General features: G+C 41.9%; 1 protein-coding gene across 1 annotated transcript in view; it reads left to right on the top strand.

Annotated features, from left to right (window-relative positions):
• The first annotated feature begins 2,126 nt into the window (after positions 1-2,126).
• FARP1 (FERM, ARH/RhoGEF and pleckstrin domain protein 1) overlaps positions 2,127-27,755 on the top strand; it is a 199,360-nt gene continuing 173,731 nt past the window's right edge. Inside the window, 1 exon segment of the mRNA XM_056497890.1 lies at positions 2,127-2,479. The gene's annotated coding sequence lies outside the window, so the exon portion shown is untranslated.

The raw sequence follows: 27,755 nt of genomic DNA on the forward strand, positions 1-27,755 counted from the left end.
TTGGTAAGAAGTGGTCAGTAGCTGCAAGGCAACCTGTTACTTTTGTTCACTGCTGAGAAATGTCACTCAAACTTGGAAGGCATTGAAGATGACATCATACATTTGAATTAGATTACAATAACTCTTTTGTTAGGTGTGAATGAGGCATTAGTGATCTGGAAGTATAGATAAAAAGCACCAGGAAATTCTAAATGTTAAGTGCTGCCACTCTTGAATAAGAATTAAAGCTGCTGATAAAGTAAGTATTTGGGGAAAGGCAATAATTTTATTATGTCAGTGTTTTTAACCACAGCTTCTATGGTCTGGCAGTTGGACTAGCTGGCCCCCATAGGTCCCTCCCAACCAAAATACTCTCTCCTCTTACTCTATTTCTATTCTATTTGCATTCTACATTGACAGAATGAGATGTTTTCTTCTGGATCTTCTACAGACCATGCATTTTGCATTGAAGAAGCTTTGCAGAAAATAGCAATCATTTTTTGAGCAATCTTTTTTTTTTTTTTTTTAACAATCATTTTTTTTCAGGTATTGACAGGTAAAGGCAATTTCCAGCTTTTAACTCAGTGATGTATGCATCTTAGATTAAGGTTTCAGGGATGACTAGAGAAATGAAGATCTCTTGATCTCAGGAGGTTCGATGGCACATGCACTGAGGTATTTGTAGTGAGGTTTGTGTATAGAGAGACATTGCTGTTGACAGAAGAGGAATATGTCATTTGGAGATTAAGCAAGACCAAGTTGGACCAAAAAATATAGAGTTTGCATATAAGTTTTTTCCTCCCGTGATTAAAAACTAGATATAGCAACATGGTTCTTCAAATAGCCTTTAAATGCTAGTTGCTCAGAAAGGTTACTTTACAAATACATACCTAGTTTACTGCTCACTCCTGGGTCACTGAGAGAACTTCAAAGGCCTGATGGGTCTTCCCTGCATCACTCCGTGCGCACCACCCAGTCTTCTTCCCGGAAAAACAGCGGGTGAAAGAGGGAGAAGGCTCAAAGAGAGGCACGCTCTAACCCTCCAGGTATGCGAAGGTAAGGGGGTGATTTATGCAGACAGCTCTGCTGGCCCTAGGTGTGACAGCCCTTTTGCTGTAACTCAGATCTTCTCGGAGGGAATGCAGTGTCTGCACCCAGCCCTGCCCTCTGCCTGCTCCGCTCCTTTCTGCCGATGTACTGAACTGCGTGAGACAGAACCTGAAGCCCAGATTGCTCCTACTGGTTAAACTTTACTGATCTGTGTTTGTCCAACCAGGACCAAAATAGAGTTTATGACAAACTAGTAACCATAAACGTGAATACAGTTCACACACCCAGCCCTTTGGTTTCTCGGGCACCCCAGGCAGGCACTTGGGACTAAGGTGGGTGTGGAGGGAGGTCTCCGTGCACACGGAGCAGCCTCTGCTCTGCCGGCTGCTGAAGGGAGAGCTGGGGTACCACCATTGCACAGCCCGGGGCAGTGCTGGGGTACCATCAATGCACAGCCGGGGCATGCCCTGGTTCCTCCCGCAGGACCCGAAGGGAGAGCTGGGGTACCATCAATGCACAGCCGGGGCAGTGCCCTGGTTCCTCCCGCAGGACCCGAAGGGAGAGCTGGGGTACCATCAATGCACAGCCGGGGCAGTGCCCTGGTTCCTCCCGCAGGACCCGAAGGGAGAGCTGGGGTACCATCAATGCACAGCCGGGGCATGCCCTGGTTCCTCCCGCAGGGCCCGCCTACCCTCACAGCCTCACGGCTGCCGGCCAGCAGCTCCCCTCTGAGGGAGGGCGGTGGGGCACAGCCTCCTGAGGGGTGTCCCGCTGGGCTCCACGGTCCCCAAAACCCACAGGAGGGACAGGGACATCCCGCTCCCCGTGCCCCGGTCTGCAGCCGGCTTTAACCCTCCCCTTACACCGCTGCTCGTCCCTTCTGGTGTCCAGAGCAGGAGGTAGAGGAGCACGGGGATACCGCAGCGGCGCGGGGCGGTGGTGGCCGCGCCCCGCCGCTCCTCGGCTCGGGCTGCCCCTGTACCACGGCCGGGCCGGGCCGGGCCGAGCGGCCGCCGCCGCCCGCGAACGCTGGAGGGGGCTCTCGGCCGCCTCCTCCCGCCGGCGGCTCCCCCTCCGGGAGGGGGCAGGGTTAGGGGAGGGAGGTGCAGCCGCGGCAGAGCGGCGGCGAGCGGCGTCCAGTTCCCGCTCCCCCGGTCCGCGGGCGGCAGCAGGACCGGCTCCTCCGCCGCCGCTGCCTGCCTCCCTTCTCCTCCGCCCCGACCCGGTGGGCTCCCCGCGCTGCCACGCCGGACATGGCGACCCTGCTCCTGCCAGCCCCTCGCTGTCCTCCTCTCCCTGCCGCCGCCGCCGCTCCTGCCGCCGCCTTCTCCTCCTCCTTCCCGCGGAGCTTTTAATGGCTCGGACCTCCGGCGGCCAAGCGCGACTGCCCCTGCACCAGCCGCAGCGAGGAGAGCCGGCGGGAGCCCGTACCGCCCCAGCCCCGCGCACGGTAAGGGCGGCACGGCAAACAATGGGGCCGGGCGGGAGCGGCGGCGGGCGGCGCGGCCGGGGCTGCGGGGCGGGCGGCGGGACCCGCCCGCGGGGCGGCCGGGGCGGGCGGCAGCCGGCAGCCCCGAGCGCCGCCCCCAGCACCGCCGCCCGCTCTCCGGGCGGTGACAGCCCGGCGGACACCCCGCTCGGCCCCGCGTAATCCCATTAGCGCGGGTAATCCGCGGGCAGGCTCCTTGCAGCGCTGTGCGCGGACCGCTCGCCCTTCCCCGTGTCCCCGGGCTGCCGCGGCCAGGCGCAGTCCGGGTGAGGGCGGCAGCGCAGCTCCGCGCCTTTTGTCTCGCCCCGGGCTGGGACCCGGTCCCGGCGGCGGGGCGGGAGCCCTGGAGGGATGTGCGGTGCCGGGCGGAGTTGTAGGGCGGCCCGGGGAAGGATTTAGCGTGGCCGGCAGCCGGCGGGGAGGTGCCGCTCCGGGGGGCGTGCGACGGCAGCGCCTCCCTCCCGCCTCGGTCCGGGGCGGCCCGGCGGGACGGGACGGGATGGGATGGGGTGGGACGGGTTCCCGCTGGCCCCGGGAGGGCCACCAGCCCGGGTTTCCTGAGAGGCTGCAGCGGTTGCAGCTGCCCAGTTCTCTCTCCCTCTCTCCCTTTCTCCCTTTCTCCCTCCCTCACACCCAGGGGGGCAGAGGTGCCTCCAGCCTGGTGCCCTCGGCACCTCTGCCATCACCTTGCTCGTGTCCGAGCTGGCGAGTTCGCCGGTTTCAAAGCGAGCGTTGCCTTCTTGTCGTTAGGATCAGCCTCAGACAGCCGGGAACGGCTGGGCAAAGTTTAGCGTAAACTGCAGTTTATTTCCAGAGTGGGAGCTCATGTGCGGTAGGCCTCCTTCGCTTTTGTGACACGCTTTTCTGCTTTCTCTCTTTTCAAAGCACGCGGAAACTCCGCGGAGTTGATTTAAAGTTGCAGGATTTGCTTGATTGTCGGCATGAAATTACTGCGTAGAGTATCTTTTCCGGTTCCAGCCTTCTTACTTGGGTTACCTTCAAAGGGATTTGTCCCTCGAGCGTGGAAAGGTGATTGCTCTAAAAGAGCAGCATCGATCAGCTATTCCCCTATTCATATCTCTCAGATACCTTGACTCCTGCTCCACATTGCTTCCCATTCACAGCAAGTAGCTGATGTTGTAATTAAGCCAAGAAAAATAAAATTCTGATGGAGGTCAGTTAAGAAAATCCCCCAAAGTTCTCTCTGAATCAAGATACCTCTTTGCTCTACTTTTGGATGTTTATGCGAGAATTGTGGTATCTAGCTACCTGGTGGAAATGGCTGTGCCTCCCGAGAAAGTCCGAAATCCCCTTAGCCGTGCCTCATGTGCCGGGTCTGGAGGGACAGGGCAGGACGGGATCTGTGTGTGCGGTGCTCGCTGCCTTGCTCGAGCTCACCCTGCCCTGCACGCCAGGGCAGGACCGGGCTCTGGCTGAGCCCGAATGGGAGCTGCCTTCCCCTTCTGCCCCGGGCCAGAAGTGTCGGTGCTCAGCAAAGGGTAACAAACAACTCTTGTGGCTCAGGAGCCCCGCCAAATGTTTGCGCTTTCCAATTCACAACTTCGTTCTCTTAGATACGGTTTTGCTCCAGTATTTGGCAGACTCTCTTTCCTTTCCTTTGCAAATAACAAAGATGAGAGGTTATATGTAATACATCGAATTATGATGGCTGTTTTTGAAAACTTAGACGTGGCTGTATCAGTCCAAACATGGTGCAGATTCTTTCATCCCCATGGAGTTAAGTTCAGATGCAGAACTGTGGATCCCTGTGGAAGGGATACTTGGCAGTAGGGCCAGTTTGTCATCATGGGAAGGGGTAGAAAGCTGTATTTCTCAACTTGTTTTTTGCACTATCTTGTAAAGTCAATTAAATTATTGTTCTTCTGCACTCTGGTTCTTGAACCAACTAAACGCACTAAGAATGTGGGCAAAATATTTAACAAGCAGTGACGTAGAATTTCAAAATGTCAAAAGGTGGTATAAGATTGAATGTATAATATCCAAACTTGACTTTTATTTAATGGCTGGAGCAAATTGGATTTTTTCCTTTTTTTTCCCCCGGGTTGACATAATTCATTAGTCATTTTGTGATCAATATCTTTAAGCATGCTACTTGTAACCAAACTTTTTGAAATAAAATTGTAGAAGATAAATGACCTAAGGGGAAATACTACTTAAATGTGATGGTTTGAAACAGGAAAAAGAAAGACTTGCCCTATGAGATGTATTTCGGCATTAAAATTCAGATACAGAATTCTGAATTTATAGAGTTATTCAGTAAATTTTCCCTGCTGATTTTTAGATTAATTTAACTTAGTGAAAAATCCAAACTTCCACTTGAAAAAATCATGTATGATGATAATTAGCAGCTCTTCTAAGAAGAAAATATATAAAAAATTTTGACATTGATGAATGCAAGGCTGCCAGTTCTACCAGCTTTTTAGATTATATATGCTTCATTTTGGAGCTGTGCAAAAGAAATGCTTCTCTGGTTTGAAATGTCCTTACATTAAGTCTTTACTTGCTCTTGGCCATGCTTTTCTCAAAGGGGCTGACTGCTGTGGAGACTCCTGACTGCTGCTGATGTGTTAGGGCATGAAGCTGGGGAAGGTGGTCCCCAGGACAGTATCATTTTCATAGTGTTTGCAGGGACAAGTTGGTTGTTGGGCAGAGAAATCCCAGGGCTGGCAGTGGGCTAGAGAGTCAAGTGCTCATCAGCAGCTGAGCGCATCCTGTCGGGTTTTACAAGGTGGAAAACTGTGCAGAGAACAATGTTGGCTGTTCCCTGCTTGTTAGTGGCTGTCCTTCCCTCTTTCACAGACTGGAATTTGAAGTGCAGGTCAGTGCTCTGACCTTGGCCTGTCCTCTGCTCCATCTGGGGAAAAGCAGATCTGCATCTTGCTGACTGCAGGGGGGATCTGGATCCAGAACTTCCAGAGGATTGACTCAACTCATCTTTTTAAGCTTACTTATTTAGGAAGTACTTTTTGTAACTGTAGGATTGGGTTACAAACCCTGATTATATACATAAATGAAGCTCTTAGTGGATGTTTCCAGCAGCTAAATCTCTGTGTTATTAATCTTGGTTAAATTCTAGTGGTGAATCAATGTATTAGCATTGTACTTTTCATTCTGCCCTGTTAGCATTAGGGACTAAACTTACTGGGTTTGGTTTCTGATTTGATTTTATTTCCCCAACTGTTTTTTCATGGTTCTTGTCTGTGCCAGTGCCCTTATTTTATATTGTCTTTTTTAGAAAAGCATGATAAAAATGCTGTTTATTGAATTTGGGTCCACAAACTAGTTCTGCTTTTTCTGTTTCTTCTTTTAGAAATTGGCATGTTTATCTTAAAAGGCCCTTTCCAGGCTCAATTTCATGACTTTGAAAGGGTGCAGTTTGTGTACTTGCTTTCTTTATATTTTTCCTCTTTTTTTTTTGTGTACTTTTTTGACTGGCTGAGAAGATTCTGGTGAAGTTTCTAGTATATAGATGAACTGCTGAACTCAGGAGAGCAAAGGAACAGCTTGTTTTTCTGGTTGTAAAGGCACAGAAGACTCATTACAGAGGTATAGAAGGTCATCAGGCTCGAATCAGCTTTGAATTTATACAAAATGTCAGTAAATTTGCCTGCAGAAACGTAGGCAAATCAGACAGTTAGGTCAGTCTTTGTGGGTTGTGGGCACTATCTTGTTTGTCATCAATTGCAGCATGATGAGCTTTCTGACCTTGTCTGTAATGAAGCAGACTTGATTAAATGTTACGAGAAAGGAAAATATGATATGCCTTTTGGGGGATTTGAGAAGCAGGGATGATCCTTTGTAACTACATTGCTTTTTCCTTTATTCTGGAAATATAAATGGAGGAAATTGTTCCTCATGCTTGGTTGTCAAAAAGGACTTAAAAAGAATGGTATCTCTTGTTAGCTGGTACTCAAATAAAATAAAGCTTTGTTGGTGAAGTTCAGGAAGGTGCTAAAGTTCGGTTTTCTGTTGATCTCATGTGGGAACTAATTTTTGTAGCATGCCCTTCAGTGCTGTGAAGTCTGTACAGAAAAATCTGGTTTTGTGTCACTCTATAATATGGAGAAAAAACTTTCTCAAGCCATGAAATCTGGGTGCTGAGGCTTACAGGAGAAGATTTTTGTACAATTCAAGTTTGTTACTAGGCATGAGGAAAACTGGGGGGGTTGAGTGATATTTTGGTGTAAGGCAGGGATGGTATTTGCAGGCAATGTTTTCTTTCCCAGGTTATAAATTGGGTGCAGTGGTAATAGCCCTCTGGAAAGTGGGAGGCTGTGTCTCCAAGACACTGCTTCCCTTACTGGTGATGCCTTGCCTATGCTCTGCTCTATGCTTACCATTAAAATAATTTTTTGGCTACCTTGGCATCAGCGCTGGAGGTTGGCGACCCATGGCACAAGATTTATCAGATGAGTAGCAGTGTTAACAATGACTTCAATCCCCATTTCCTCCCAAATATGCTGTCCTGGGGTGGGGAGAAATTAACGGTTTGGACCTTGCAGGGTGGCTGAATTTGCCATAGTGGAAGTATGTTAAGGAGCTCTTACACTCCCATTTGACATGTGATCCTGCTGTCCTGTAAGGCTCTCTAAATTGCTTCTTCAGATTCTCTCCCTCGTTAGGGGTAGCAGAAGTGAAAAGGCTAAATTGTGCAACCAAAGGGGACCTTCCCCTCCTCCCCTAGGCACAGGTCTCCCCAGAGCATCTATATTTATCTATGTACAGATATATCTATAACACCAGGTATTTAGGTGTATAATACACAAAATATTACAGAACTTCAGCAGCAGGAGATGTGTCACATGGCCAGTTTTATCTGAGGAAAAGCTGTGACTTTCTGAGCAGAGATACCAGTATCAAGCCATCAGTGTTGGGAACAGCTGTGCTTGAGTTCAAGCACTGTGCTCTGTGTACAGAGGGAATATGGCATCACTGCCTCAGGGACAAGCTAGTTGGGCACATGGTTGTCTTGCACAAAACATTGCTAGGGAAGAACACACATTTTTGTAGGTCAAAAGATGACTTACTAGTAAGCTGGAAACCCTGGCAGTAACAGGAAGGAGTTGATATTGTTGGATGCTTCGTTTTCTGATCTGGGGCTGCTGCTTCTTCTGGCCACCACTGGCTGTTCTGCATCTTCACACTTGATTGTTGCAGGCTTAGTCGTTTGATCACTGGTCACTAATAATACTGATGACTGTCTCCTTAATCAAGGGCCTTTGTTTTCAGTCACCTGCACCACAGGCATGGGTTAGGAAGACATTTGTCAGTGTATTCCAACAGCACAAAGGGTCTGTCAATTTGCTCAGTAACCTGAGTGCATTTAATTGGCTCTTTCTGTGCCACATCGGGCATTTTTCTGTTGGTTGCACTCTTTCAAATAATTTATTTCTGTGCCTGGATTAAGAACCTGAGCTGCAGATGTTATGTGTTCACTCTTTCAATCTCTGAGTGTTATTTTTGGATGTGTCCCAACCTCTGTCTCTCCAGTGAACAATACTAAAGGTGTTCCATGGGGACCTTTGCTAGCCCAGCAATGGAGCACTGGCAGGCTGCTCATTAGTCTTTTATGTCTCTCCTTATCAGTTTTACTGAGAAACTCCCTATCGCTTTGGTTGCACATGTTGGAATAATTAGGTTTCCTGTTCAGCAGGTTTGTGTGGCATTGATTTTGGCCTGAAAGTTCAGGGGAGGGGAAGAATACCATTCAGTTATATGAAATAGCAAATATGTGTTCCATAGTTGCCTTTTTCCATTATGAGTTGAGTTTAAAACATATTATTGCACAAAAAGAGGCAGAAATCCCAAGCAGACTTTAATGCTACTTAAAAAGGAGAACATCTCCCTTGCATTAATAAATATGTGAAAATAAATCTTAAATTTCTAAGACGAAAAGAGGATGTGATGATTTCACTGTTCAGCTGGAAGAGGGCTTCACATAATTCAGAGACTCTGGGATCACAGCAGGTATCAGAAAGACTTGGAGCATTTCCCTGGCCACCTTTGTCTTCCTATGGTTATGGGAAGGGAGAATGGGATGTTGTTTGAGGATTAAGTTTTGTTTTTTTTCTGTCCATCTCTCTCATATTTCCAGTTATTTTGGAGTTTGCTGCTGCTTGTGGCTTACCATCAAAGTGAACTTGATTTGATTTGATTTGATTTTGTTAATTCTCTGCAGTCTTAAAATTGCAGTAACAGTGATTACAACTGAGAAGTCTCTGGCCAGCTATTGCTCTGTATAATAGCAGTGTCTTTTTCAGATTAAGGAAAAGTAGGATTTGTTTAGTTTGTCCTACTGGAGGTTATTTTCTCAAACATCCAGGCTAAAAAGGAAGGTAAAGCTCTTGTAAAAGTAAGAATCTACAGAAAATAGTGTTGGTTTTAATTTTTTTCCCTCAGGAGTTTCCTATTTCCCAGGAAATGGTTAGCATTCAGGCTCTTAACAATATGGAAAATATTAAAGGGAGAAATGGAAAGGGGGCATTCAGTTGCTGTACCTTTTAGAGAATGAAGAGTATATATAGTTTTATAAACGAAATACTCTCTATGCATTTTAGAAGTTGACTTAATTTGTGTGAATCTGTGAGATTATCCTCCTTGGCTAATATTCAGTCTTTTTCCAATTTGAAGACCTCAGCTTGTATCTTGTAATGGTGGGAATTCCTCCTGAAAATCTGTTTTACACTGTGTAAGACCTAAAGCCATTGTGTTTGCATTTAACACATTAAACATTCAGTAGTGCTTTTTAAAGAGGCATCAGTTGGTGCATGTGGGAAGATGAACTGTATGGTTATGCCATTTTAACTTATGTTGTTTATTAGCCATTTTGGCTGAATTGATGGGTGTAATGTGGAAAACAACATTGTTTAATGTTTTGGTGCAGGGTGCCATTTTTCCCTCCGTGTCCTTTGAAATGTTTATCATAATTTTCAGTACGAAAGAGAAAAGACTAGAAACCATTAAAAGAAGCATAAAATGAGCAAAAAGGAAAGTGTATCTACAGTGTGTGGTCAATAAATATTAAACTTGAAGCTAGCAAAAAATATCCTCAAAATGTCTCAATAAATGGAAGACAAAGCAGATGGTGGGATAGTATTGCAGTGGAGAGAAGGGCAAGTCACTCGACCATTTGAATGTAAAAAAGGTTTTAAAAGACATTCTAATTAAGTGCTGCTCACAGCTCTGCTTTTAGTAGTAATACTTGAGTACTGAGATAAGTCACAAACTGCACCATTCCAAGGGTATAGGATGCATTTGCCTAAAATGTGAGAGTCAGAAGCGAACCTCTAAGAGAAGGATTTCTAAACAGACCTGAGAGAGAGGAGAAGCTGTTGATGGTAAGTTCATGGGGCAGACTTTTCAATCTCAATATTTTCTTTTCATATTGTTTACAATTAAGTCTTGAGCAGTAGTGCTGCAGCTTTGTTTCTGAGTATTCTGTGTACCTCAATAAACTGGCAGGCAGCTTCAGCCATGTAAGCAAACAGTGAAGGTTAATTAAAAGCTGGGTGGTGGGTACAGGAGAGACTCAGGTCACTGCTGCTGTTGCCCCATGGGGCTGATGGAAGAGTCACTCGTAGGGTAACCAATGTTTAGTGGTGCTGTCACCACACGTGAGCACTTCTATGTGATGGCTCTCAGGGAGAGGAATAAATGTGGCACTAACAAAGCCTGCTCAGAAAGTGAAATCTTTATCAAAACCCTTGCCCGTATTGACACCGAGTGCAATTTCCCACCGTTATCTGGGAATGCTTCCTGGAGCCGTGAAGTAGTGTGACTTTATCTAATTAGGTACCAAAGTGGTGATGCAAGCAAGGGCAGGATATCAGCATGATTTTTAACTCCAGCTGTCCAGCTTTTAAAATGCAAATCAAGGACTATTTCACATTCTGAACCAAAAATTATCCACTGGGCACTGCCTTAGACTCAAGCATTTGTCCCATAATTTTGTGTGCAGTGTCTGCACACTGAGGCACCAGAGGAATCACTGGAGCAGTTTCTAGTTGTAATAATGCTTCAAGGATCATTTGAAGCAATGGACAAGCAAATAACACTTGATGGTAGCTCTCTGCTTGAGAAAACCCAATACAGGGAAGCCATTCCTGTCTTCCTGAATGAGGAGAAAGTACATGATGGAGGTGAGCTAGGGACTAATAGCAGCATGCTGCAAGAGTATGACTGAAAAATTAGATCACTGTTGTGGTGGAGTAGGGTGTGTGTATGTTTTTCTACATCTGATAAGAAGAGGGAGCTCAGAAGAATTTTCTTTTTCTGGAACCAGGATATGTAGACTTTTCATTTTCTATGCTTTTAAAAAAAACTGACAAATCCAACAGTCTATATGTTTAAGAAAATTCAGACGTGTCTGAAAGCATTAAAACTGAAGGCAATATTGTTCTTAATTGGGTATTTGCCTAGGGTTGCTTTGACTCCCTTAGATCTGTTAGTGGAATTTCTTCGGGCAGTACATGAAACTAATAAATTTTCTTTCAAAGTTATTTTCCTCAAAAGTGATAATAATGTTTGAACATACATGCATTATGTTATTATTTGAAATCTTTAAAGTAGAAAATAGGTGATATAACGAGAACAGCTAATACACAGAGAAAGAATAACCTATTAAAAGCTGGAATAGTTAGCCATAGAGATGGAGTGTGTACAACAATAGATGAATATAAGTAATATAACTACATTTTTCCCTTCCTGTGTCATGTAAAGAAAATAACAGAGAGATAGGTATGCCTCTTCATCTTTGTATTTGAATTTTCTGCAAGATCAGTGTGATATGAGGATATTTATAGCTGCAGCATGAGATAATGTCTGTCCTTCAAGAAAGCTCAAAAAATTTTAATTCTGGTGTAAACATAATTCAATAGAAAAAATCCTGAGGAAGGGTCTGTATTGTACTTTTCTGCCTGCTTTTGTCAAAACAAAATACCTCCTCTAACCTGAACAAAGTTCTTTCCACTTAAAAAAGCACACCAGGATTGGAACTGATGCTTGGATGTGTGCCATGAAGGGAAAATGGTAGCTATAGATCTAAAAAATATCTACAGAAAAAATGTGAAATGTGTCTAGAAGTTTTAAAGCCTTGTATCTGTGGCACTTTTGGGCTAACCTCAGAGAAGGAAGAATTTCAGAAAAAAAGGTGATCGGAGCATGGTTCCAGCTTGGCAAGGAAAACGTGATTTGGAGACATGGTGGATAAGATTAATCAGAATAATAGCTCTAGCTCTTACAACGAGATTGAGTCTATTAATGAAATTACTATCTGAAAATTAATTATGAAACCAACCTAATGATACATATCTCAGGACCTAAGAGATGTTTTAAAATCAGCAGGTTACTCCAGGATTGTTTTTCAGAGGAGTTTCCAGGAGTGGAATGAGAGTATCTGCTTTTGTTTTCTCGTGGAATATTTGTATCACAGTAAACAAACCCATTTCACTCATGTGCATATGTTTCCTGTTGCAATCAAGTGACAGTTTGGCTCAACTCAGAAAAATGCCCAAGAGCTGGATTGTATTGAATCAGCTGCGGAGAAGTTTCCTAAAGCCTTTTGACAATGTCTAACTTTTGTGAAATAAAATTTGCTGCAGCAATTTCTGGTCTATATGTATGTATGTTGACCAGTGAGTGAATTTATTCTAAGCATTAACTTGCTTGTTTATGGAAAGCGCTGGAATAGCTTGGTTTTTTCACTAAACTTCCAGGTTAAATTTAATTGCAGTTTTGTCAGGAGGACAAGCTGGTCAGGTTGCTTTTGAATGTGTTTAAAAGAAGTTTCATAACTCCTTCTTTGGTATTCTTCCAGTTAAGGCCTGATCCTTTTTTTATCCACAAAGTTTAAAGCTTGAGGGAACAATAAAGACTCAAATCAATTGGAAGTAATTGCAGCTAGATCATCAGCATAGTTTTGTTTAATTTACAGTGTTTATTTAGTGCTCTCCTGTTGAGGAAGTTTAATCAAATTGCTCGTGCTCTAGAGGACTACAGGGAGCAATAGCAACGGCCCAGGTGCTTGTTTTGAGGGCTCTATCTTATATATATGTATCAATATGTGTATATACACACACATATATGTATTTGTGTTTGAGAAACAAAGATTATTACTATCTGGCATAGTGGCTGGAGTGTTTTCTCTGTAGCTGGTCTTGGGGACACAGGGGTCCCACTTGGCTGTGTGCTTTCCTGGTGGAGCCACTCTTGTTTTCCATAGATGCTCTTAAAACACCAAGAGAGAGGAGCTCTGCTTTTAATTTAAAGTTCCACAACAACATAGGTGAAAAGAGTACTTTAAGTACAGTGAATAAGACTGTGTTAGTAGCATGTCTATGCTATTTTGGAGTAGACTTCGGTGTATAGCCTTTAGAAGTTCTTGGCTCTGTTTATTGTTGGTACTTCTTGTTTAATTGTGCTGTGTGCTCATATGCCCTCCTTGAGGGCTGTGGTGTTCTGGTGCAATATTTCACTGTGCAGAGCTAGAATACTTAACACTCACATTTCAGAGTGCCTATGCTATGGGACAGCTTCAGTTTTCTTCAGGGAATAACATGTGATGGGGACAATTGAAAAGTAAAAGTCTTGACCTTTGAACGCCTGGAATGTCATGGGGGATTATCCTTACCCAGTATGCAATTAGTTTGTGTTACAGGGAAAAATAGTAACCCATTTCTTTGTGCCAGTTTCTTTTGTCCACCCCTTATTGCCCCTTCTTCCCCCTCCACAAAATTCCCATATGCATAGACTCTTAGTGTTTTAGCAGGATTTGTGGGACCTTTTTCTGATTCATTAATAAGGCTGAATTTCTTTCAGGGTAAAAGAAACACCTGATGTAAACTGAGGTTCTGGTGCTCTATTTCTGTATGTCATGTGTGCTGCTGCTGGCATACCTGGGAAGAACAATTCCTCCTAAGTTTTAACAACAGTTTATTAAAAAAAACCCAATCAAAACGAAGCACACTGCTGCCATTGTAAGGCTGATTAGGGAAATGTATTTATCACTAGAAATTAATGAATCTATGGCTTTTCTGCTATAAGTAGAGGGAGAAGAATTTGCCATCTGAATAATTCCATTAGTGAAGGTGGGGTGTTACTTGATGCTACCTTTTTCAGGTTTTCAGGTGTTAAGGATTATTTGTTTTTCTCCAAACCTGACTATATTGATTATTTGTTCAGTATTAACTTCATTTCCTTCTTGAATTCTATTAATGTTTTTCTTTCTCAGCTCCCTTTTTAAATGCAGTTACTATCTGTGACAGCATTCCATCATATTTATCCTTAATATCCATAGTATTAATCTTTTCCATTGATAAGTTAAATGTAGTAGTGGAAGGACACCCTGTGTATGTTTTTAAAGTATCAGTAAGCTTTTAGCCAAAACTTCTTCTGACATAGATTCCTGGAACTTGTTAGTTGTTTGTTTATATCTTCAACAAAAGTGTAAGTATGTAAGTTTTGAGTAATACTCTTTTTCCATTAGTCCTACAGCTTTCTTAATAGTAAGGAAGGAATGCACATCCTTGGAGACTCATCTGGCATTTTGATGGCCCAATAAAACTTTTTTGGCATGAAGCCTTTAAATGTAACAGATCTTGTATGTGATTGGTATGATTTAGACTGCAAATGGCAAGCCCAGATTTGGACAGTTATCTTAGTGGATGTTTTAAAGGCTTTTTTGTTCCCCTGTGGCTGAATAGTCAGTTTAATATGTTCTCTGTGGTCATCAAAGATTCAAATTCAGTATTTTTTAAAAATTCTGTTCTTAGTTTTATAAGTTCTACATACACTTTGTTCTGTGTGTATAATAAAAATATGCACTGATTTTGAGACAGTTAACAACTATTAAAAGAATATGACTAGTAATTATTATATAATTACTGATTATTCAGTAGTTTTTTCCATAAGGAGAAATAATATTTTTTTTTTTCCCCTTATGGATTTACAACTCAATATCTTTTTCTGTCATTTCACATGATACACTTAAAGATCAGTAAACACGTACCTTTAACTCTATAATGGACAGTCCTTTACATTTGGAATGGTAATTACCCTTGATATTACCTGCTTAATTTTTTTTCAGTGATTTGTAGGATGAGCTTCCTGTTGTTTCCATTGCCTGCAGAGCTGTACTTTCAGTGATTGACTAAAGGGCAAATTTTAGGTAACTACAGGCTGGAGCCAGTGTTAGTAAGAGTCTTGGCAATGGGCTTTTCTGTATCCACAATCTAGTTCAAGGGTGCTCCCTATAAGGACTCGAGGTTTTGTTCAGGCATCCTTCAGATGTCTGAAATACCACTACTTCCATTAAAAGGAAAAGAAAAACCTACTTCATAGTTTGTGATCTTACTGTTGGGGATCTTTTCTGCTGGTAAACTGGTCTGTTTCAAACTGCTCTAGTTTCTTCCCAGATCTTTAATCATCCTACTCAACTTGCAGACCACATCCCTTGCATGCTCCCACACTTCATTATTCTGCAGATAGTTTGCTGTCTTGCTGTTCAGCTGTGTCAGTCTCCTCTGTTCCCTGGGAAGCTTTTTCTCTGTCCTGGGTTGTCCATTTCTAGAGCAGGGAATTGTTACCTGTGGGACAGAGCCCTTCAGGAGGACTTGCAGTGAAGGGGTTTTTCTTCCTGGCAGCTGGCATTCCAGAAAGATCACGAGTAACCTACTTACTGGACCAATGGCATTAGATCTGTCAGTCTCTCTTCTGAATTTTAATGATTTTTATCTAACTGCTGTCTTCCATGATACAGGAAATATTAAATGCATTTGTTTTCTTGAAGTGTAATTACTCATTATTTTTATGCCGAGCTGAAGCAGTTTGTGATTAATAACCTCAAGGTTCCCTTTTGTTACCATATGCTTAGTCATTTTATCTGTGTTAGTAAGGCAAGATGACCTATTTTGGTTAATATGTCTGGCTTTTGAGCTGCAGGATGATAGCAGAAGCGTATCTTGGAATTTCTTGGGTGTGCTAGAGACAAAATAGAGGAGTAAAATACCAGAAGTGTTAGTTGAGCATGGATTCTGTTCTCAGATGTTAGAGTCCTGTTAGACAATGAAAGCTTTGAAGTCTTACTCTTGTTTTTAAAAACTGTACTTAATAAGGAGTTCATTTATGTACTTCAGATCATTTTAAGACCCTTGAAGCAAGCCTGACTTTACTACAGGAATTCAGTAAGGTGTTACTGTGCCTTATATACATTAACAGAGGTTATTTGCTTTTTGGCAGTACTGAGTTACTAAGAAAGCCACTAATTTTTTTTTTTTTTTTTTCATTAGATGAATGCAATGTCAAAGCTCCTTACTGAATGAATCCATTAAGAGAGCTGCCTAAAGGGTATCTTATTTTTGCAGAACATGCAAAAAGTCAGAGTCACTTTGCAAGCTGAGGGCTGTGGTAACATACTATTTATTTCCCTTAAAGCAATATTGCATTTGGCTGCTCTGCTGGTTCTTCATGCTTACAGTTTACTAATTGGGGGGAAAAGACTTTAAAAGGATTGAATACCCATACCCATACTTTTTTTTCCCCATTACATTGTCTTCCATTTTTAAAAAAGTCATACCTTTTTCCGTAACTTACAAAACATACTGGCTTCATAGATAGTTGGTTTTTATCCACTTCCCCATCTTATGCACTTCAGAGAGATGAGAACAGAGCCATAAGCTTCCTAAATTGTACACATAGTATTCCCTAACTGACTGCTAACTACTCCTAATAATTGCAAGATTCACACTTAGGTTGTAAGAAGGATGAAAATGTAAAGTTCATGACTATGTGCCTGCTTTGTTTGGTAGTAACCTTAATGCTTTTTCTGGAAGTTTTGTTGAAGATCAACTTGGTGAACAAAGAAGTGTAATTCACTTAGAGGCTGAACTTTGTGAGGCAGTGAAAAAGGAAAAAACTGTATGGGCTTGGTAAATGGGGATGAAACCCAGGATCCATCGGAGCAAGCCCAGGAGATAATGTGGGTGATGAAACTGCAGAGTTCGGCCTTGAGCACAGCTGATAACTGAGGGCAGGAGCAGTTTATCTGCTGCCCATGGGATGCTGCTGCTGGCCTTGCTACATTCCATATGCTGAGAATAGTTTGGTTTTCCTAAGCATGCCAGAGGTGATCCAGGGAAATCTCTCTGTGAGAAAGGGACAGTTAGGGCTTGTGAGACACCAGCACATAGTGTTCATGTGGCATTTTTCTTTACATTTTGATTTCTTGCCTGTATCAATCATCCCTTATTGCAAAGATGAAGTATGTTGGTAGTTGTTCAGTACTGTTGTACAGTTACTGAGCAAAAGGTGTTCTAGTTCTGTAATCTCTTAGCATCCAGTAGAGCTTATCAAAATTATTACAAGGCTAGAAAATAGTCTGGTTTATATTTAGTGTCTATTTTACTACAGTGAGGTATTCAGGTCCTTTCTGGCATGAACTTTTTATTCTAGATGTGAGCTGCTGTGTGCAGCTTGGCTGTTTGCACACCTTCCAGGGATTGCTCACACCTCCCCTGAAGAGCCAGCCTGAGCTGTTCAGTTCAGACTTGCAGTTGGTACCACAATCCTTGTATCCTCTTTGGTACCATTCCATAAGTACTTTGGAAGTTGACATGGGTTGCCTCTGTACAGTTTTCCTTTGATTTCCCAGAAACATCACTTTTTCCAGGCAGAAATGTTCCCAGGTGGCGTTTCTTGGAGGGGCATGAGGAAGAACTTCCATGCCTCTCATTAGGTAAATGGGCTCTCTTCCAACACCTGCTACTTCTCTGCTTTATTCCTAGATAATCATCCCCATGTTCCAGCATTCTTACAGGCTATTTTTGCAGACTTGGCAGAAAATTAGGATTATGTGCATCAAAGCTGGAAGCACAAGAAGAATTTCAGGTATCTAGTTGAAGACATCACATAAATTAGGTATCTCACAAGCTTAGTGTCTTTTAGATAATTAAGGAACTTCTTGATAGTTCAGTATTTTTGAATATTAGTGAATAAAAAAATTATTATGATCCTGAAATCTTAATCTCTCTATGTATAATCAATCATTCTGTTTTTAATACCAGTCTTGTTTGTAGTAACATTTTGTGGGGTTTTTTAATTTTTTTTTTCCTTTTTATTTCTTCTGATGCCTTTTTAGAATTGACTGTTAAGGTATCTCAGTGATTTAAGTTTAGTTCCTTCCAAGTGCTGTAGTAAAATTGGCATTTTGGTATAAAGAAACAAGTTCTTTGCTAATTTCTAAGACAAAAGGTTTAAGAGCAATACATGTAAACAAGATGATGTAACAAGTGTGTAAATGTTGTTTAACCTACTGGTTGTGAAAAAAGAGATATTGAAATAAAGGCAAACACATTATTAAATTGCAAATAAATCTTTGAGATTTATCAGCTGATAGAAATGGACTTCTACAGGAAAATGGCAACAGCAGTTATAATGTAAAGTTCTGTTTCTACCTAATGTATTTAGTTTTCAGTAATGACTTATGTCTTCTTCATCTTTCTTTCATTTGAACCAAAATTTTTTTCCTAAAAATAAAATATTGTACTGTCTTTGTTTTTGGGTCTTCTGTTAGTGTTTTTTTGTTTTTTTTTTTTTTTGTTTTTTTTTGTTTTTTTTTTTTTTTTTGTTTTGTTTTGTTTTGTTTTGTTTCATTTTAGGTTTTTTGGTTTTTTATGGGCTTTTTGTGTGTGGTGGGGATATTTTTGAGATTTTTGTTTGTTTGTTTGTTTTGTTTTGTTTTTTGACTTGACCAAGTTTCTTGTCTTGCTAGTTGATTATATATTAAGTCATGGAGAGGACTAAAAAGGAGCACTGCCGAGGTGTAGACTGCAACATAAGGTTATCTTTCTTAAATGATGTGAAGGACACTTGCATAAAAAGTTTGACTTTTGGGAGATTTTTTTGGTTTGTTTTGGTGGAGTGTTTTTGTTTGTTTTGGTTTAGGGTTTTTTTGTTACTGTATGTGTTTAGCTGCAGAAAAATAACTAATTCTTGCCAAACAAGGCTCATGATGCTACTGCTACTAGTCCTGGTCTAGAAAGTTCAACATCTTATATGGATGTATGAGATGCACACTTCCAGTGTGCTTGTTTCTGAGAGGTTTTCACCTCACTTTCCCCTGCAGGCTGCTTTGTGCAGGGCTGGTTGTGTACTCAGAAGAGATTCGTCCCCTACACATGGGAACTTGAATTTCCTGCCATTTCACTTGTTGGGGGGAAAATGAAATAAACTACAAGCAGATTCTCCTCCTAACCACAATTCCTGGAAACCGTATGCTGTTGAGGCCATGTTTGTTTTCCACTTTTCTTCTTTGCTGTGATAATCTCAGCGTTTTGAGGAAGGGAGCAGACAGTTTATTTAAAAACCTGTTAGAGCAAAATGTCATTTACATAAGCAACAGTAGGTGCGCCTTCATGCTTCTGAACTCTCTTTTCCTTTGCAGAGACTAGGAAGACTTTTTGTGAGTCTAATCAAAGGATACCCTGTAATGTTTGTTCTTTTTAATGAGAAGCACTAGAAAAATGACATGTATACTTCATCAGAAAGGCAAGACTGAAAACTCAGACATTCTCATATATGCTTAAAGAAGGGCTCTGCTTGAGCTTTCCTTTTCAGAGTGATCAGAGCTCAGTCCAGTGCTCAGATGCCACTTTGGTTGTAGTCAAAGGCTCTTTTGCCTTCAGATCGTAGTGAAGTTGAAGGATAAAGAAATGTTCTTGGTGATGTGATGGGCCTTTGCAGTGTTTTTTAATGCCCTTCTTCTCCCTTCAGCCAGCTGCTTCTCTTGTCCAGCCTTATCTTTACCTTATTGAGACCTTTCCAGTTTTTGTTTGGATATTACTTCATACTTGTTTTCATTTCTTTCTAGGGTTTGTTTGAAAAATACAAGGATCATAAGCTGCTGAAATTGGAAACATGAAAGAAATTTCAGGTGGTGAGAAAAACCAAAATGGATGAATATATCTTAAGAATAGCTTCAAGGGATTTGTAATGCATAGGAAATTGTTAAGGCTGATTTCTGGTTATATGTGTTGTATGGAAAGAGAAGAGTTAATGCTGAAAGCACAAGAACATGGAACAAGGTAATAGTGGCCTGAGAGGGAAAAGCTGGCATCTTCCTTTTGTAGCATAGTTTTCAAATATCTTCTATTTGGATCAAACAGTTCACCATACCAATGAGTTCTGGTTTTTCCTGAGGGTGTTATGCTTGCCATTAAAGTCCCAGGTGGTGGTGCATGACTGAATCAACATGATTCTGGGTGTGTATAGGAAAGTACAGGTCACACATTTTAATGGCCTTTTTCTGTCCTGTTTGACCGGTTGCCTAAAATTGGCTCCAGAATAAAATTTACCTGCTAGAAGTCATATATTCTGATATATATCTAGCACTAGTAACTTACAGAGTAGTACCAATGAAACATTAATTCATGGAGACATGCCTCATTTTGTTTATTTGAAAACAAAGCAATACTACTTTTATTTAAGAACTAGGATTAGTGGTAGTTCAGAGTTATGCTAAGAGAAATGAGAAAGAGCTAGACTAGAGCTGTAGCCCAAACACATTTATGGTTTTGCATAATCTCTAGATAAGGCAGAGTGTCGTGGGAACACAGTGTCACCAGAAGTGGTACGTAAGCAGTTGTGTGATGTTGATGCTCTGGATGGAGCTGCACTTTGGTGAGTGGCACTGTTTTGAAATCACAGTGGAGAAGTAGAGGTGAGTCACTGAATCAGTCATTTCAGTGCCAGTATTGAAATTTTTAGCTTAATCACTGAGTGGAGACAAGTAAGCCCAAAAACATGATAAAATAAGCACTATCAGATTTGCTGTCATCTGACAAGTGGTGCTGGTATCTCAATGAGGAGCTGACCTCTTTGCTCAGCAGCATAAGGCATGTTGGTGGCTGAGCTTTGTTGTTTGAGGAGCAGCTCAGATGTATCCCATACCATGCCTGAGTTATTGTTGGTGTTCTCTTCAGTGCAGGAGGGAAAATGTGGGCAGCTGTTCCATTGCAGGCCTATCATGGGAGCCAGCAGGAACTAGCTGTGGCTTTATGTGGTTCACACCATCAGGCTGTACAGTTGAGAGTCTGGGCAGTGGATGAAAGGCATCTCCAGTCCCCTGGCTTCAAATGGTTTGTGCAGAACAGGAGAGCCACCAGACAGTATAGAACTTAGGGTAGTGAAATGACAGCCCAATGCAGTGTTGGAACAGATTGGTCAATTTCTTGGATTTTGAAATTTTTTTTTGAAGTTCTGTGTGCCTGCATGCAGAATATAAAAAGTGTAAGAGGCAGTGTGCAAAACAGAGCAGGAATGCACAAAGCAAGAGAGAGCTTGTTGATTAGCCTGCTATCTAGAAAGAGATTTCAAGTTGGGAATTTCTGCATGACTGAGTCCTCCTTCTCAAGGGAAGGATTTTCTCTGGGTTTCAGCTCAATCAGTTTCTCCCAAGAGAAAAAACATACATACAGTCTAAATATTTTCTACTTTCTTGAGCTAAAAATGGGTGGTGATACTGAAAAATGCAAATTGACTTCTCTCTGGAAGCTCACTTTCTGCAAAGAAGCCAAAGTTTATATACCTTTTTTAAGGCAGTTTTAGCATGTTTTTATCAACAGGTGAGAAATGCAACAGAGTAGCTGCTCTGCATGAGCTATATTTGTATTTATAATGTGGTGATAAGGCTGTACAAGTGGGTAAATATCTCATCGTATAAGTGGGTGCATAAATCTGTTAGTGCCTCATAAATCTCATCAAGAGGTCATTTTCTTGACGTCTCCCAGATTCATAGTTTGTCTGACAGCCATTTTAGGGAGGAGAGCTACAGGCATGGCAGGGGACATGAAGGCAGAACAAGCTTTAATGCTGTTTTGTAGTTCCTTCAGTTTCTAAATCCCTGCAGAAGTAGAGTGGCTTCTTTCTTCCTCCTTTATCTTCCTCATCCCCTTCTGCTACTGACTTCTGGGAAGTGTGCATGCAACTTCTCAAATGACTTTCAAATTCATCAGCTGTAATTGAGCTCAGCCACCTGAAATGAGGGACAGAAGCTCTTCTTGTATAACTCAGCTCTAATGAGGTTTTTAGTACCAGGCCTCAAAACAGAAGTAGGTAAATCTGATTGTTCAATGTAGGCAAAGTTACAGACTTTCTACACCTAATCCAGAATCATGTAGCATAGCTGTGTTCATGTAAGAGGAACATGTTAAAACAAGTGCAGCTCTCCAGTAGGAAGCAGATCTGACTTGTGGCTTCAGCAGGTGCTGCTTATGCATATCCCTTCTCAGAAGGTGGGGTTTTTCATTTCCATCATTTCCAGCAATGAAATGATTTAGCCCTGATATTTCCAGGCAGAGGTCTGGCTTAACCCAGCATTCCACCTCTAATAATCAGTAGTAATACTTACAGGGAAAAGTGTTAGTAAAACATTGATCCCTTCCAGCTTTTGGCAGGCAGGGGTCAGTTCAAGGACTTTGAGTAAGAAAGTCATGTCTGCTCTTTTGTTTAACGATCCTTGACAGACTTTATTTTGTGAATACGTCTAACTGTGTATTAATGTATTTTAAATTTTTGCCTTCATAACATCCTGTGACAATGCCATTAATTGTAGTATGGAAAAAGTACCGCCTTTTCCTCTTGTTTTTAAACAAGCTGCCTGATAAACTTCATGTTATACTTCATAATTCATTTATTCTGAGGCATGATTTCCTATTTGCTTTCTCTGTTGTACCATTAATAGTTTTATGGCTGTCATTTTATCCATCTTTCCTCCTAATCTAAATGCACTTGTTTGCTTAGTTCTCCTTAGGTTAAAGTTTTTTCAGACTTCCCATTGTTGTCACTCTTTGAATCTTTGCTTGCTCAGCAGAATGTTTATCTGAAAATTGCTTGCTGCAGCATCTGTAGGTGCAGAGCTACTGTGGTGTTCCCTGTCAGATATCCCTGAGCTGCTCACTCCTGCTGCTCCCTTTGCTCTCCCAACCAGCACTGAACTTTGTCATCTGTGAGTGTGTAGTTCCTGACTTTAATTAAATTGCAGTGACTCCAGGGTTTCCATTCACTATTGGCTGTGACTTTTTGGTGTGTGTGAATAAATATCTGACAAATCTATCTGCAGCTCAACCCAATAAGTTTGCTTTATAATTTTGCTGCTTGCTCCATTTTTCACATAAATAATGAATATATTGAGTAGCACAAATGTAAAACCAGACCTCTTGTGAAAACTGGCTATATATTCCTGTGCTGTTCCTCGTAATCTAACCAATTGTTAATTCACATGAGGACCTTCTATTTTATCCCATGACAGTTCAATTTCTTTAAAAGCCTTTGGTGAGAGACATTGTCAAAGGTTTGTTAGAGATCCAAGCATATTATACATATCATACATACCACACTTCCCTATGTATGTCTCAGCAAGTTTGTGAAAGAAGTCATGCCATGATGACATTCCTCTGTCATGTTTATTTGCATATCTACTAATCTGTTCTACAATTTCTATCTACTTTCTCAGTGTAGAGGTGAGTCTGTAGCTACCAGCCTGTTGTTCCCTGGAGTCCTTTTATTGAAATTGGCAGTACATCCTCAGCTTTTTATATCTTGTTTTGTGAGTTTGTCTTAGAGGAAAGCTGGGCAGCATGGTTATAATATTTCTGTAGTGGTATGTTGCCTTGAAAATTTCTGGGTAAGTAGCATCTAAATCTGGTGACCTGCTATTGGTCCCAAAGTCTGCTCTAATGTTGCTTTGGTTTTGACAGTCTTGTGCCTGTGCCATCTTCTTGCTCCCATACACACCTTGCATTTTCCTGTTTTGGTAGAGTGGTGCCCAGTTTGTCTCCATTGTCCCTTGGCCGTGCTCAGTTGGTGAGCAGGCTTTCTTTCTGTGCTTCCCATGCATGAAAAAGGAACTGAAAATAAGGAGGTTGCTGGAAGGCAGCAGTGTACAGCTCTTGCTGCCTCAGTTCTAGTTTATGTTGGCTTAAGCAGGTCCAGAAGCCATGGCAATAATAATATATAGATAGATATGAATTGGCATTTATTGCATTAATTATTTGCATGGATAGTGTAGTTGAATGTAATTGTTTACAGTTCTTATCACTCAGAACAAATCTCTGTTTCAGTTAAAAAACTTAACAAAAATGGGCTTTTTCAAATTTTTGGATTGATAATGGATTTATTTAGTATACTAGTTGGATTGTATTCATAACAGGATTTATTAAACTCTTCAAATGTTTAAGACGTGAATAGAATTTCAGAGCAGAATTAAGAAGATATTTGTTGTTATGAAGAGTTAATGTGTGTTTTGATTTGAAGCAGTTCACAATTGAATGTTTCATATGAATTCCTGCCATTTGATCTTTAGTATTTGTAACAAAGATCCTCTGTCATGTGCAAGCTCTGTTTTTGATGAAGATCAGACTTAGCCTGCAATACCTCTAATGGCTTTTTGGCTGTTTTGCTGCTTTTTACTTCCTAGTAAAGAAAGAGGTAATTAATTGTTTTAGTCAGAATACTTGATGTGAGACAGCAGTGCTCTTCTCTTTCACAGACTTCATTTCCCCCTTTCTTCTGTATGTACTTGGTTATTTTTTGTTCTTCTTCAGTTTGTGTGTGTGTGTCCCCTTGGTTTTCCTTAATTGCTTTTTGCTCTGACTACAGGATCCTGGCTTCTGTGTGCGTGAGGTTTGTGCAGCCGTTTTTATCTAGATTCTGCCTTTTTCAGTGGCTCCTGAATCAACTTTCCTCCCTTGAATCAACTGAGGTAATGTGGCGTGGTGTTGCTTAGCAATGCTGGAAGCTGATATTGCCTGGGTGATGTGTGTAACAGCACTGAGCAGAAGAGACTACCTGTCCTCTGTGGCCTGTGCAGAGAAGAGATCTTGCATTTGCTAATGTTTTCAGCATTCTCACCTTTATGTGTTTGGGTGGGGCTTTTTTCCTTTAATGTTGCCAAGTAACAGTTTTAAAGACTTAGAGATGTTTCTCCCCCCCTTCTTTCTGATACATGTGGAAAATTTGGTAGCACTAGAATCAAAATTTAATTGGGATGTCAGTCTTTAAAGAAATGGGTATCTAATTAACTGTCTTGAGATAGGTGTGTTTTCTGTCTTCCTCCCCCACATACCAAGCAAAGCTGTTATGAAGGCAGAGCTGAGCTCTGTAGGATGTTTCAGTCTTCCAAAGCAGTGTAGATTGGCAGCCAATCTGGTGTGCATGGCAGCAGATTAAAAACCAGGATGAATTTAATACCACCAACTACATAAGAATATAGAATGAGCTATTTTGTCAGCAGACATAAAGGTGTTAAAATGGAAGTTATTAGCTCTGAAATATTTTTTTTTAAATTGTTGAAATATCTAAATTTTCAGCTGTGGGTAGTTTTTTTTTTTATTCTAATTTAAATGGCAGAAGAGCAAAGCATTGTTTCTTCCAGCTTTCATGTTTTGTTGCTTTTTTACAAAGCCAAGAGAGTATACTTTTTTTTTTTAAATTAAACTATCTGCTTGTTTTCTTTTTGTTTGTTCTTTTTAATGAGAAGCACTAGAAAAATGACATGTATTGGAATCAAATATCTTTGAGGCACATTTTTACCGGGTGATTGCTTTCATTTTCACACAACACTGAATAGCATGGGAAATAACCCCATGTTGAAGTTGTAGGGTAGGATAACTGTGAAGGTGTTATTTTCCTCTTTTAAATCAATTAGAATACAAACCAAAGTTTTTTACTTACAATCCTGGGTGGAAGATAGAGGCGATCGTTCTCCATCAGCTTGGTAGGAGTGTGGACCCTGACATCTTTCCTTTCTTTGATGGCAGTTATATTGAGTATATCTGAATAGCAGGGATAAAAACCTTGGTCAAACTCAATTTCTTTGCTTGTTTCATGCCATAATGTTTGTGCTTCAGTAAGCACAAGCCCACCATTCTTTTGCAAAAACTCTGCCTTTGAGTTGGAAGGCTTGCAAACTCCCTTCAGAGTTCTTACAAATTTTGTGCACAGTTAGGCAGAAAGCAGTTGCAGCCCTCAGGTGCTCAGTACCTGCTGTGTCAGTGCTGCTGCCAGATCACCTGTTCCTTTGAGCCTTTACCCAGCACTGGACTTCATAACCCTTCTAGAAGGGTTATGGTGGGATGGGAACACAGACCTCCACAGCTGGATCATGGGGGCCCAGCCTGAAGAATGTATCTGGGCACTGAGGGTGTGCTTGATAGTGTCAAAATAACCCAGAAGTTAAGGATGGTGAAGGTGGAGAGATGCTATCTGAAGGCTGATCCTACCTCAGTGCTGTTTATCAGGGCTGTAAGGCATTGCTTATGGACATGGGATTGTTCAGTGGGTTGGTCTCTGATCAGTTGCTTCTGCCTCTCTTAACCAGTAATTTTCATAACCAACAAATGCATTTCCAGTAGCCTGATAGTTTATTCATTTCTGGTTTAGACCATTTAATCCCTAGTACGTACTCATTTATCCTTGTCTGTAAGGAAACAAAGCATCGAGCTGGCAAGGGAATTTTATAGCAGGTTCATTGCCATGGTTTCAGACAGCCTTACATAGCCTAAAAATAGAATCAGGAAAGAATATTCTCTTCCCTCCCTGCCTCCCCCAGCTCTAACTAATTGGAATTTCCTTTTTTGTTTGTATATTTTTGTTGTTGTGGGTTTACTGACTGACAGGTCAGGCAGATTTGTTTGATGTTTTGTTTTAAAGAGGAAAGTTTATTGTAGTATCTAATACACTGGGGAGTGACTTCCCTGGTAGCTTGCCAAGGCTATTACCTCCTGCTCCTGTCTCCTGCACTTCAGTAGTGCCACTCTGGTAGGCTGCAGCTCATTACAGACCAGTGCAATAGTCTGAGATGTGCGAGGGACCATCCTGGGCATACCTTGGATAATTATAACCTTGACATTGCCTTGTGCTGAGCAGGGGAAATGCAGAGTACATGATGATGTGCCTTTAGCAGCCTGTGCTGCTGCCTCCTCTTCCAGAGTCCAGCTGGCAGCTTTACTGTGTCTACTGCAGCCCCACAGCTAGGATGGTACAGACAGGTTAAGGATCTTGGATGTAACTAGCAGGGCAAGTTTTAAAATACTGCTTTGTGTGCAGCAATGCCTGGGTTGCAGCTGCAAGGAGCTAGGGGAGGCAGACTGGGTGAACTCTGTTCCCCTTCTTGGTGTCCTTGCTGAGACAGCACCAAAGCTACATGGCCTTGGCTGGCACGCCTAGAGCTTGGGCACAGCTTCACTACCTCCGGACTGCAGGGTCATTTGTCTTTGAATGTCAGAAAAATGGAGGTGGAACACAGCTTGGCAATTAATGTGGTCTCCTGTGATGTGTACTGGTTAAACTATGTTTAGCTTTGGGTTGTCAACAGAGGTGTTGACTGCTTCTGTGAGCGGGAGTCCTGGATGCTTTTAGATCTTTCTTCTCAGACAGGAAGGGCATGGGTTGGAATCACACTGATGCCTTGGATTTCCTGCATTGCTTCCTGTTGAATTGCTGGGCCAGAAGCTAATGATGGGGGGGCTGGGGGGGGATACTGTACTCAGTGTTCCGTTCCTGAGGCTCACAGTGTGCCTATTTATGCTGGAAAGCAAGTAAATAACCCCACAGCAGCATTATCAACCCTTTTAGTGTCAGGTTTTGGAGCAAAGGGAAAGTTCTGGGTTGAATTGCAAAGGGCAAAAAACCCTTGTGGTCTCTTAGTAGGTTGTTTGGGGAACACGGTGTCGGTTCCGCTGATCCATTTCTCATCACCATTTGTTTTTTTGACTGCCCAAGAGAAACTGCAGTAAGTGTATTTGTTTGTATGTGTTACTACTGGTACTGGGCTTTTTCTTTCTTCCTGCTGCTGCTTTTGTGGTCAAGGTGCCCTGACCTTCCTCAGTAGGGACTGAATGGAGAGGGTCTGATGTGATGTCAGGTTGCAAATATGTTAGTGAATGGGCTGCAGATATTGCTAATTCCTTCTCTTCTTGGTTTATTTACTGGTTGATAATACTTTCAGTCTTTCCCGTGTTTTTGAATTGATCAGAGTTATGTCTTCTTTGTCCATATGCTGTGTTGGAAAAAATTTATGTATTTAGGAAGAAGGTGTGGTACCAGATAGATAGGGCTGCTTAAGGTACCACTGCTTATTCAGAATAGATGAAACCTTTTGAAGTCTTTTCTGTTGCTTGGATGCTGTGCTGCTTTGCATTTAGTAGCTGCAATGTGCCTATGCTTC

Source organism: Oenanthe melanoleuca, chromosome 1 (genome assembly GCF_029582105.1).
Source record: "Oenanthe melanoleuca isolate GR-GAL-2019-014 chromosome 1, OMel1.0, whole genome shotgun sequence".
Lineage (NCBI taxonomy): Eukaryota > Metazoa > Chordata > Aves > Passeriformes > Muscicapidae > Oenanthe > Oenanthe melanoleuca.